The sequence below is a fragment of the Theobroma umbraticum genome, unplaced genomic scaffold (genome assembly GCF_002168275.2).
Source record: "Theobroma umbraticum cultivar Fairchild unplaced genomic scaffold, ASM216827v3 scaffold_81.0, whole genome shotgun sequence".
NCBI lineage: Eukaryota > Viridiplantae > Streptophyta > Magnoliopsida > Malvales > Malvaceae > Theobroma > Theobroma umbraticum.
This window is the reverse complement of record NW_018397268.1, coordinates 4501493-4512932: the sequence shown is the minus strand read 5'-3', so window position 1 is coordinate 4512932 and position 11440 is coordinate 4501493. Positions and strand designations below refer to the sequence as shown.

The 11440-nt window shown below is 28.3% G+C and overlaps 1 non-coding gene across 1 annotated transcript; it reads left to right on the top strand.

Annotated features, from left to right (window-relative positions):
* The first annotated feature begins 5050 nt into the window (after positions 1–5050).
* Positions 5051–5143, top strand: LOC149526639 (small nucleolar RNA snoR8a). The gene has a single exon (XR_016351826.1). It is a non-coding gene; the product is annotated as a small nucleolar RNA snoR8a (small nucleolar RNA).
* Positions 5144–11440: the final 6297 nt, after the last annotated feature.

Sequence of the window (11440 nt, the reverse complement as noted above, 5' to 3'; positions counted from 1 at the left end):
GGAGATGGGTTTGGTGTATAAAGTTTTAAACCTCAGTTTCAATTAGGATTCTGTTGGGGTGGGAATCAGCCTTCGGCAAATATTATTGGCGTGATCTTCACTCGCTCTACATGGACGCCACGTGTTAACCACGGTGCTGAGGATGACACGTGGAGGTCTAAAAGAGTGGCTAGTTGATGAGGCGAGCACATTTTTAATTATTGCCTTTTGGTTCTACGGGCAGGCTGAGACTGCAGCCTCCTCCAGAAAATCCTGGGTGAAGCAAAGTCTCAACTTTCCTTTTTGTTCTCTTATGTGAATTTAATTATGGTTTAATTCAACATTTAAGTACCAGATTTTAAAACAAACAACCCAAGTATATATCTGGGACCGAAACTTATTCCTTTCTGCTCTATAAATTCTTTCATTCCCATAACAAGAAATAATAATTTAAAGGGTATTTGCTAACAAATGTGGTAAAATTACCATATTCCATAAGAATATGCTTTTTCTCAACTCTCGTACTAATCATTAATTATTACATTTAATATAAAAATATTACTATAGATAATATCCTAATGAATCTTAAAAAATATCGTTAAGATACTCGTTAACAAAGCTCATAATTTATAAATATACTGCATTTAGTTAGTGTTTTGGGGTGCTTGACCTTGTTCCCCCCCAAAGAGATGCTAATATATTTTGAAAGATGATTAATAAAATATGCAATTATTTTAGATTTAAGTGTTTTATAATTGATGTTGTGTTGTACTTATTTATCAATTCTTAATGAATTAAAGCTTTACATTTTCCCCTTTTTATTTATATTTTATAGTCACTTTTCAAGAAAAAGAAAATAATAGAAAACAAGTAATGGAGCTTGGTGGGGGAGATGAGAGTATACCAAAGTATGAGCCCAACCAGGACAGGTGGCTAAGCAAAAGGGTTGTTAATTTCAAATCAAAATAATAAATAATTAAGTAATTGAAGAGTTAGATAGGTCCAGATTCATTGGGTCGAAACTAATTCAAAAATTGTCAAAAACTAATTGCACTTGCACCTTATTTCCAACTAGTTTTTTGGGGGCTCCATGCATGAATTCTCTAAGCAAAGATCAATTCAAACATATGAAACGAAAACCAACTTTCATTCAAAGATGGTGTGTCGTTTGTTCTGGAAATAAAAGAAAAAGATAGAAAGAAACACATGGGATAGTTTGGCAAATTTTGCACGAGGAAATTTCTTTAAGTTTCAAACAGTCACATGCCAAAATTAAGGAGCACGTCATGTGTCTCTTTTAATTAAATTTTCTAATTTTTCTTGACTGATTTTGGACAACAATCACGCCCGTAATAACATAAACATCTGTCTTTGTCCAAAGCGGTGAAATTAGAGACAACAGCACGTGCTGCTCGTAACTTATCTGCTTATTTTTTGAGTTCCAATGATGTCTTAATACCTTTTTCTTTGTCAAAAAGAAAAACACAAATCAAACAACTTCCACAGCTCCTATATATCATACTCAAGCAATTCTCAACAAATATATTACATTATTATTGTATTCAACATAAAAATAAACAATTAATTATAACCTAAATAAATTTACAAATTGATATAGAGTTGAATCAAACTCATGCATGATGAGGTTTCAACCTTGAATCCTAATCCAATGATACATAAAAAGATGGATCCTTTTTTTAATTATACACAATAAAGATGGAATCAATCTATTTATTTTGTACATAAAAAGGAACAAAAAAAAAAGAGGAAAGGCTGTGGAATTAATTAATGTTAATCAATTTTGGTTCCATTGGTTGACTCAATAATTTCAGGCAACTCTCCAGCCTCTCTTTCCCAATCCGATTTTAGGCAACTGACTGCTTAAAGTGAAGGGAGGCATTAATATTCAACATTAATCTTTTCCCCAAACATTGAAAGATAAGTTAATTTAAGGTTTTATCTTCTGCTATGCTCAAATTTTAATTTAAGCTGGCTTCATGTGTAGGAGCAACCTATTTTTTTGTATTGTAGTGGTGTGATTCTACTTGTACATAATTTTTCTAACTTTTTAGTACTAATTAGAACTAATAAATATTAATTATGTTTGAAAAGAAAATATGTAAAAATACTAATTGTTTCCCCACTTTTTGTCACGCGTGATGTTGTAATAATTTATCAGATTGATTATAATGTTTCATTTATGAATTAATTGATATATCTCACTTTGAATTTATCCAATACTTACATGTCATGTTTTTCCAATACAAATATTTGAGATAAAAGGATTGAGACAAGTTAATTGTATGAACCAAAACAAAACAGAAACAACGTATGTATCATTCACTAATATAATATATACATTGATAATGTCCCCAAGGAGACAATCAAGCCAAAAAAATTATCACCTGGTTGTGTAATCTAATGTTCAATTTATGTTCATTGTTACAAACGAAAAGCATGTACATATATTTATAATGCATCAAATACAAACTCTATTACAAACAAATTTTCTTTAAAATATCATTATTACATTTCATGAAAAATAACTAAAAATTAGGTGCATATTTTTCTCACATGAAAAGCTCATGAGTGAGTAAATGAGATGAAAGCTAAGTAGACCGACCATTCACCTTTAATTAATGGCTAGGCACCAGATTTTAGAGTGCAGAAACTACAGGTGTCTCCCCTCCCTATGCCTACAATAGGGAAGAAAAAGGATCCAATTCCAAGGTCATTAATCTTTTGTCTATTTCATTGCCTTTATCCAACCGCCCTGAGTGGCTTTAGGTTGAAGTTGATTAATCAGGGTGAAGACATACATTCAAATTGTATTCAGCTGACTGAAAGTTCAAAGAAACTACCTAAATTATGGATTCTTTCTATTTTTCTGTTTTGTATATCACCAAGAGGGACCAGAACAGCTGGATATGTAGTACAAAAGGAAAGTGCCCAAAGCCTTAACCTTTTTTATTTTTCCTTTTTGTCCTTCTAATTAATATTGGAATCGATCTCATGCCATGGCATAACTTTTGACTTCAGTTGCCCTCATTTAAAATTCCAAGGCATAATCATGAGATACTTTAGCATATATAATTTCAAGAATATATACGAGAGTTTTGTAAGATATATAAGGTTTTTCTTTTATCATTGGTCTTGGTGCATAGGTTTAAATGATACTATGGGAAGCCTTGCTTAGGGTAGCAATGAACTAGTGCTTCAACTTTTTATCAACAAATTTGAGTTTTCTAGGAATATACAAGCATATAATACAAAATTCGTTTGTAATCAATTGCCTCGCCCATCAATCTAGAAACTTCTAATAAAAGCCATTGACCTAGTTCAACCTCAATTATTTGTCCATGGGTGGTTGTTCTCTTGTTATGCAGTTAATTCATGGTGTCCTTCAAAAACTATTGTTGAGCTTTAATTTTTATTCCCCTCATCATTAATTATAAGTTGGGTACAATTGATTTTATTTATTATTTTAGGGAAGTACGTGATGTTTAATATTCAAAAAAAAAGAAAAAAAAAGGCTAATTCAAAGCTAAAGAAGTTAATTCCAATTTGATTTTGAACTTTTAAATTTTTTTGGTTTTCTTATTCTGGTCTAAAGCAATAAATAATTAAGTTTGAAATTTATAAATCAATGTTTTAATTCAATTGATGAATCGCCTTAGAGATTAGAATTTTTCATGCACTTTTGGAATTATAATTTGAAATTTGAAAATTTCAAATTCAAATCCTAAGCTGACAAAAAGAGAGGTTTAGGGAATAGAAAATATTATCTTATTATGTAGCTTTAAATTATAAAAATAATAAAAGTTAAATTTAGGTAGCATTGGTCTTATGATGTGATCTTAAAAAAAAATTCACATCATTTAATTTAAATCCCAGTAATCATGTGCTGTGTTTGCTTTGGTTTCGAAAGCAAAAGGTTGATGATTACAAGGAAGAGTCTTGTGTCGTTTGGTCAAAAGAAGAGAAAAGAAAAAAGAAAACAGCGAGACCAAGGAAGAGCTTTGTGCTTATCACCTTTTTCTTTGGTATACATGGCTGTCGAACTGCAATGCCTTGTTTGGTGAATCTATGCCTCATGTTTCGCTTGAATAATTATAACATGTAAACTTTGACCCGCTTTTCGCCACATTTATTTTGATTTTATTTTTTTAAAAAAATATTAAGCATAGTTTTTAAAAAATATAAATAAATTTTTATTTTTTTATTACATTCAATTGAATTATGATTAAAAGACCTAACTAGTCCCTACACTTTTCAATTTTGTTTCATTTAACTCTATACTTAAAATCGAAGCAATTTAATCTCTTAACTTTAAAAATTATGTTAATTTAATCCTTTTTTCTAACAGTATTTAATTTTAATGTTAAAAGATGACATCATTGATGATATCATCATTGATGTGTCACATTTTGATAACGTAACAACAATTGATGACATGGCAATCCTACGTGACACTATAAAATGACATGATAGTGCTGACATGACATTGATATGCTGACATATCAGTACAATGTGACATCAAAAAAAAATTTTTTTAAAAAAATTATCACGTAATAAGGATTAAATTGAACAAAAATATATAGTACATGGATTAAATTGAATAAAATTGAGATGTTAAGGGATTAAATTAAAAAAATATTTAAAACCAATGTAAATCTTTAAGTAGATTATTGATATGTTTATTGATAAGTCAAATATATAAGTGTAAAAGATTTATGGTGTTAAAAAAAATGTATAAATATTTTCTTACTTGATTATTTGATTCTATAATATGTAAATTAATTTATCTTTTTTATAAAAATTAAGTTTGAATTCTCTTTTTATAAAAAAAAGTTGAAAAAATTTTCTGCCTGAAGTCAAATTTAGATGAATAACTTGTATTACGTTAAAATAAAATAATATATAATGACGAAATAAATTCTTTTTTCTTTTATTTATAACAGTATAAAAATTTAAAATTTATTTAACTTAGTTTTTAACTTGAGCCAAAGTTAAATTAACAAAGCATGTTGATTTAGTTTTTTCTTTTAAAAAAAGGAAGAATGGAGATATGGAGTTAGTGATGATTGTAAAAATAATTTCTCATTCTGACTTGCTTAATTTGGACATGACAAACCTGTTATTACAACCATAGAATCTAAGCTTCACCCTTTCAATTATTTATTTATTTATTTTTTATGTTTTTATTTTCTTCAATATTTCAAGTTATATTTTTTAAGTTGAAATTTCTTAGATTAAAGACTACATTTATGGTTGATACAGTTAAATATAATTATAAATATTTATATCATTTTATTTTATTAATAAATTTTTTGTATATCCAAATTAATAATTTAAATTTAAATTTAGCAGAATTTGATTGTAGTATTTGAATTTAAATAAAATCATTTATAAGAAATTTTGAGTAAATTTAAATAAAAGGTAAATTGGATAAAAGTTGAATAATTTTAAAAGAATGTGTACTTGTAAATTGTGAAGGTTGTAACTAAATTAACATATATAGTCATTTTATATTATTTTATTTTAATATAACATAAGTTATTCATCTAAATTTGACTTTAGGTATCAAATTTTTTCAAAATGATTTTTATAGAAGGAGAATTCAAACTTAATTTTTGTAAAAAAGATAAATTAATTTACATATTCTAAAATCAAATAATCAAGTAAGAAAATATTTATATATATATATATATATTTTAACACCATAAATCTTTCACACTTAAATATTTGACTTATTAATAAGTAAATAAATAATCTACTAAAAGATTTATATTTTTCAAATATTTTTTTCAATTTAATCCCTTAACATCTCAATTTTTTTCAATTTAGTCCCTTAACATTTCAATTTTTTTCAATTTAATCTTTATATTATATACTTTTATTCAATTTAGTCCCTATGACATGGTAAATTTTTTTTTTGAAATTTTTATTTATTTATCACGTTATATTGCCATGTTAACATATCAGTGCCACGTTAGTATTGTCATGTCATCATATAGTACTATGTGGCATTGCCACGTTATCATTCAATGCCACGTGGCATGCCACATCATCGTCTCAAATGCCACATCACCAAAATGTGACACGTCAACGATGACATCAACGATGACTTCATCACTGATGTCATCCTTTAACGGCAAAATTGGATGTTGTTAAGAGGAGGGACTAAATTAACACAATTATGAAAATTAAGAGATTAAATTGTTTCGATTTTAAGTGTAAGGACTAAATTGAACAAAATTGAAGAGTACAGGGACTGGATAGGTCTGTTGACTATTAAGTTTTTGTATTTTTATTTTTAATCAAATAAGCTCTTATAATTAATTGTTAATTAATTATCATTAATCAAAATATCATTTATCATTTTATACTCATGTGATGCTGATGTGGAGGATGTAATCAAAAGGTGATACTCACTTTGTCTTGAATTGGTCAAAACATTTGATTTTAGTAATACCTTATTGTAAAATTCAAAAATTTTCTTAAGAATTTAAGTGTGGTTTTTGATTTTGGGACGACGGTCTTAAATAAAGGCTTGATTTAATTCTATGAATTGACCATAAAAGTGGAACTAGTATTGTCTATATCACACTATTCACTATTTCTGACTTAGATAACCTTATTTGTGGGAATGCACGAGGCAAAGACATGAATAATGAAGTTGTTGGTGGAGGAGTTTCTTTCCTTTCCTCCACTGCTTTTCTTCAGGAGAATTATCAACAATTATGACTTGCTACTTATCCACGTAAAAATTTTGGCAAGTCTATAATTTTCTCAATTGATGAGGACTTCAGTAGCAGCCCCAAGCTACGGTATCCTAACAAGGAAATGAGACTAGGAAATTCCCAGACGTTATTTCCAAAGGTAAAGAAAAGGATGTACTTTCTTTCATTTTTCCTTTTTTTTTTTTCTAGAATTAGGTTTTCCAAATTCCAATGGCCCACCAAGTTTAATGTCATGGATAATGTTAGAAAGCCAACTCAACACCAATTAAGTTGACAATTATATATGTAGCAAATCAAACTTGTATTTGCTAATTTGGTTCAACAACTATGTACCAAATCAATGCTTTTACTTCAACTCCCATCTTATCTTCTCACAGCACTGTTATTGATAGTTAAAACTTAGAAAATGTTTTACAAGAAAATAAAAGAAAATCTTTTTATACAAATGGAAACAGTTAATTTGAGATAAAGTATTAAAAATCATCATATTAATTACTAAATTTGTTTATATAAACTAATATTTTTATAAAAATATTGTGATAAAAGTATTTAGAATGCACTTACTTAGACTCAAAGATGAATGTATGTATCCTCTTGTTCTTAAAAAACTGAATTTAATAATAATAAATAAATAAAATAAATGTCGTTAAAGCCTATGCTAACAAAAGGTAGCCTCATTTTTTTAGCCTTCCATCAATTCCATTAATTCGTTCATTAAATTCAACTTAGCGTTCATAACATTAATTCCTTAATTGCCTTTGCATTTTTTGTGATAAAATTGGAGCCACTTGTCAACCATTCGTGGATGTTAAGTTGCGATGCAATGCCGTTAATACCTTGATTGTTCCCACAAATAAAGCCATCTTCACGTGCTTATTCGTATCAGTGAAGATGCTCATCATAAGAAGAAATTTACAATTAATGTATTATGCTTTCTTATTAATAACAATATATTAAATAGTAATTTTAATTAATTGTTCCTAATTAATGTGAATAAATATTCATTGATAGAATCCATTTGTCAACGTGATGTGACCGTTCAAATATCAGCTCTCTCATGCATCTGGAAATCAAATTTTAAAGCATTTTGCTTAAAGTCTTAATCTTGAAAACTTTATCCCAAACATGTGCAATTATTTATGGAACTAGATTCTTTTACATACTCGAGCTTCAATCCATTTAATCACTTCCACAAGATTGCCACTGTCATTAGGTTTAAAAGCAAATTGCATTCACCTGATTTTTTTTTCAATTTATTTATTTTTTAAAAACAAAAACAAGATTAAATAAAAAATTTTAAAAATAAAAAAAAACAGTTTTTTTTAAGAACAAAATTTAATGAAAAAAAAAACTGAAAGAAAAGCTCCAAAGAGGAACTTTTTCTTCTATTCTTTTAAAAATACCTAGCTTTATAAGAAATAAATCTCCCTCTCCTCTTCCTCCCTTTGTATATTACCTTTTTCCAAAACAAAATCACTCTATATATTACCTTTTTCCAAAATAAAATCACGATCTCTTTCTCTTCTATCTCTTTCTACAAAGACTATTAAAAAAGAAAAAAAAACTCAGCAATATAATAGCAAAATCTAAGATTTTTTGTTCTTATCAAAATTAAGAGAAAAGAAGATTTAAAATTCAAAGTTGCATTTAAGTACTATTTAAAGGTTTTCTCTCTTCTTTACAAAAAAATCTAATAGTATTACTATTCTACAAATTTGAGAGTTGTTTTATTTTTTTTATATGTTTTTTTGATTTTAACCTTTGAAATCATATATAAACTTGAAATAGACTTGTCCCACTATAGTTTATTAAATGATTGAAAATGATATGAATACCTTTTATAGTAATTTTAACTAAAATTAGAACTTAGATAATTTATTTTGTCAAACAATTTACTAAATACCTTTAATTTAATTTTAAAATTATTATTTTTCGTAAAAGCTTTATAATAGCTTTTGAACTAAAAAAAAGAAAAGACCAAATAGATTGTAAAAGGATGAAATTGTGAGCTTGTTGATAATTGGTGTATACTTGAGCAGCTATGAATTAATGAAAGTGATGGGGGCTTTTCTTGAATGCTTAACACAAGTGTTATAATTTTTGTTTGGTGCGAGGTTTTATACCAGCCTAAAACAGGAATTTGGTTAGGCTCAAAGTTTCCATGTTTTCAATATTATTTGTTTTCCGTTTACGAAGATATTGTTGATGACAGAGGTTTTGCAATGTAGCTGGTGATGCATGTTACTCTAGAATGTGCTTGTTCCAAAAATGCAGCCATTCCTGGACGAATTAAGCTGTTTGTTGTTAGTCCTCGTTTGGGCATGTTGTGATTTTCTTCAGGCAGAGTCTGTGGTTATTCAAAAGCAATGCTGGGAATTGTACTTGCTGTTTGTTGAATGGGCTCTGGAAAGTTTCTGGTTTGTTGATTATGTTGTCCTGCTTGCACAGATGGTTTCCTTGTAGTAGCATTGCTGCTCTTTTTTTTCTTCTTTTATCTCAATATTTCTCCAAAAGATTTCACTATATTATAATTAAATGAGTCAACTGTGAGTATCAAAAGAAAAATTACTTTTATGTATAGTTTTTTTTTTTTATAATTAGAGGAAGAAAAATTCGAACTCTACTCTTTACGTAGAGAGATAATATATCAACCAATGAACCAAATGCTTAAGTGCTTGTATAGTTTATATATTGAACTTGGAACAATTTAACACTACATCCCCTCTTGTTCAATGAATATTCAAAATTGCAAAAAAGACGAACGGTGAATCAAGCTCCTGGCTTTGACATTTTGGTGTTACATTCAATTAGTATAGAATAAGAAAAAGAAATACAAAAGAATCAAAATACGTGCCCCAATAAGGTTTTTGCCTTTTTCAAGAACAAGGTCATAGGCGGCTGATTAGACTATCAAATTAATCAAGATTAAAGAAAAAAATTAACTAATTAATTAACAAAGTTATATAAACTGATTGAAATACTTAGATTCAATGAAATTGTACCAACTTCTTACAAGTTGTATCATATATATATATATATATATATAATATTGTTTTATTAGGCCAATTAAGATACACTCTGATTCATATAAATTAATTTACGTGTTTTCTTCATTCTTCTCCGTTGAAATGTAAGATTCTTCAAAATCTAAACCAATCTTATGATTATTTTCAACCTGAGTCTCTCTACACTAGGTTTATGAGAGGGTATGTCTTTGTCTTTTCAAGGTAACCGCCAAGTCTTTTCTTTAGTTTTTTGGCTTAGGTAGGGTGGTTTCTGAAGTAAGTATTAGGTTTCAATTTCAATTGTGAAGTGCTTGATGGAGGATTTCCAATCTAAATGGAGAGGATTCAGATTATCCAAAGAGGATAATAATAATAATAATAATTAATTATTCTTATTTAATGCCTATAAATACTCATTAATAGAATCCATTTGTCAACGTGATGTGGCCGTTCAAATATCATCGCCCTCACGCATCTGGAAATCAAATTCAAATTTTAATGCATATTGGTTAAAGTCTTAATCATGAAAACTTTATTCCAAAAATATGCAATTATTTATGGAACTAGATTCTTTTACATATTCAAGCTTCAATCCATTTAATCACTTCCACAAGATTGCCACTGTCATTAGGTTTAAAAGTAAATTGCCTTCAATCCAATTAAGATTAATGTGAGAGGGTTTTATCTTGGATGCTTAACACAAGTTTTATAAATTTTCTTCGGAGTGAGGTTGATTTGCTAAGGTTTCCTTTCGGCTTTGTGTCTTTTTAAGGTAGCAATAGCTTTTGGTTCAATTGCGTAATTTGAATCCTGTGGATTTTTGGGGGTTATATTCTGAATTGGCTGATGTAGTTTGGTGCAATATTGGTTTACTAGTGGAGCCATTTCATTCTTTTTTTCCTCAAATTCATAACAAGATATGATTACCCGCGGAACGCATTTTCTGATTTTTTTTTCCAATTTTGTTGTTTGAATTTTCGCTCAAAAAAAAAATACATGAAAGTTCATAGAATTATTATATAATGCTTGGTTTAGTAAAAATATTTTTTATAGAATCTTGATAAAATCTCTTTGATTTACAAAAAAAAAAAAGAAATGAATGGATACTAGCAGTTAGTTAGAGCATTTGATAACTTTAATTATTACATTTAAATTGTTAATTATATTCTTACTTAATGATATCCATGTTGGAATAAGCCCAAAATCTAATCACATAGATTGTAGTGGGTACTCATTGCTAATTAATGCAGTATGTCATTTTATTATGCAATAAGAGATGTTTCTTTATCCATAAGTTGCTTTGTAATTAGCTGCTTTAACTTGTGAAGATAAAGCTCTTAGAACAAATGTGCCTTGTAAAGAAATTATAAGTGAGGTATAATTGTGAGATCCTTATGCATCAAACCGCTATTCCAAAATAGTTCCTGACCATTGTATTATTAAGACAAGGCATTGATAATGCTTAAAGGCTGGCACATGTAATGCTTTTTACTTGTGAAATAAGTAACTGATCTCATAGATTGAAGTATAGAATTATTTAGAGCTAACATATGGGTGCTTGCGTAGAATGAAAGTTCACTGAATATGACTTGCCATGAGAAGTTCATTTAGTAACTCATACTAGTGTCTATAGAACGCTTCTATTATGTTAGTCGTGTGAGTACTCCTTAGACTTGAGACACCAGGTTATCTTATGTGTGAAGTGTAATGCTT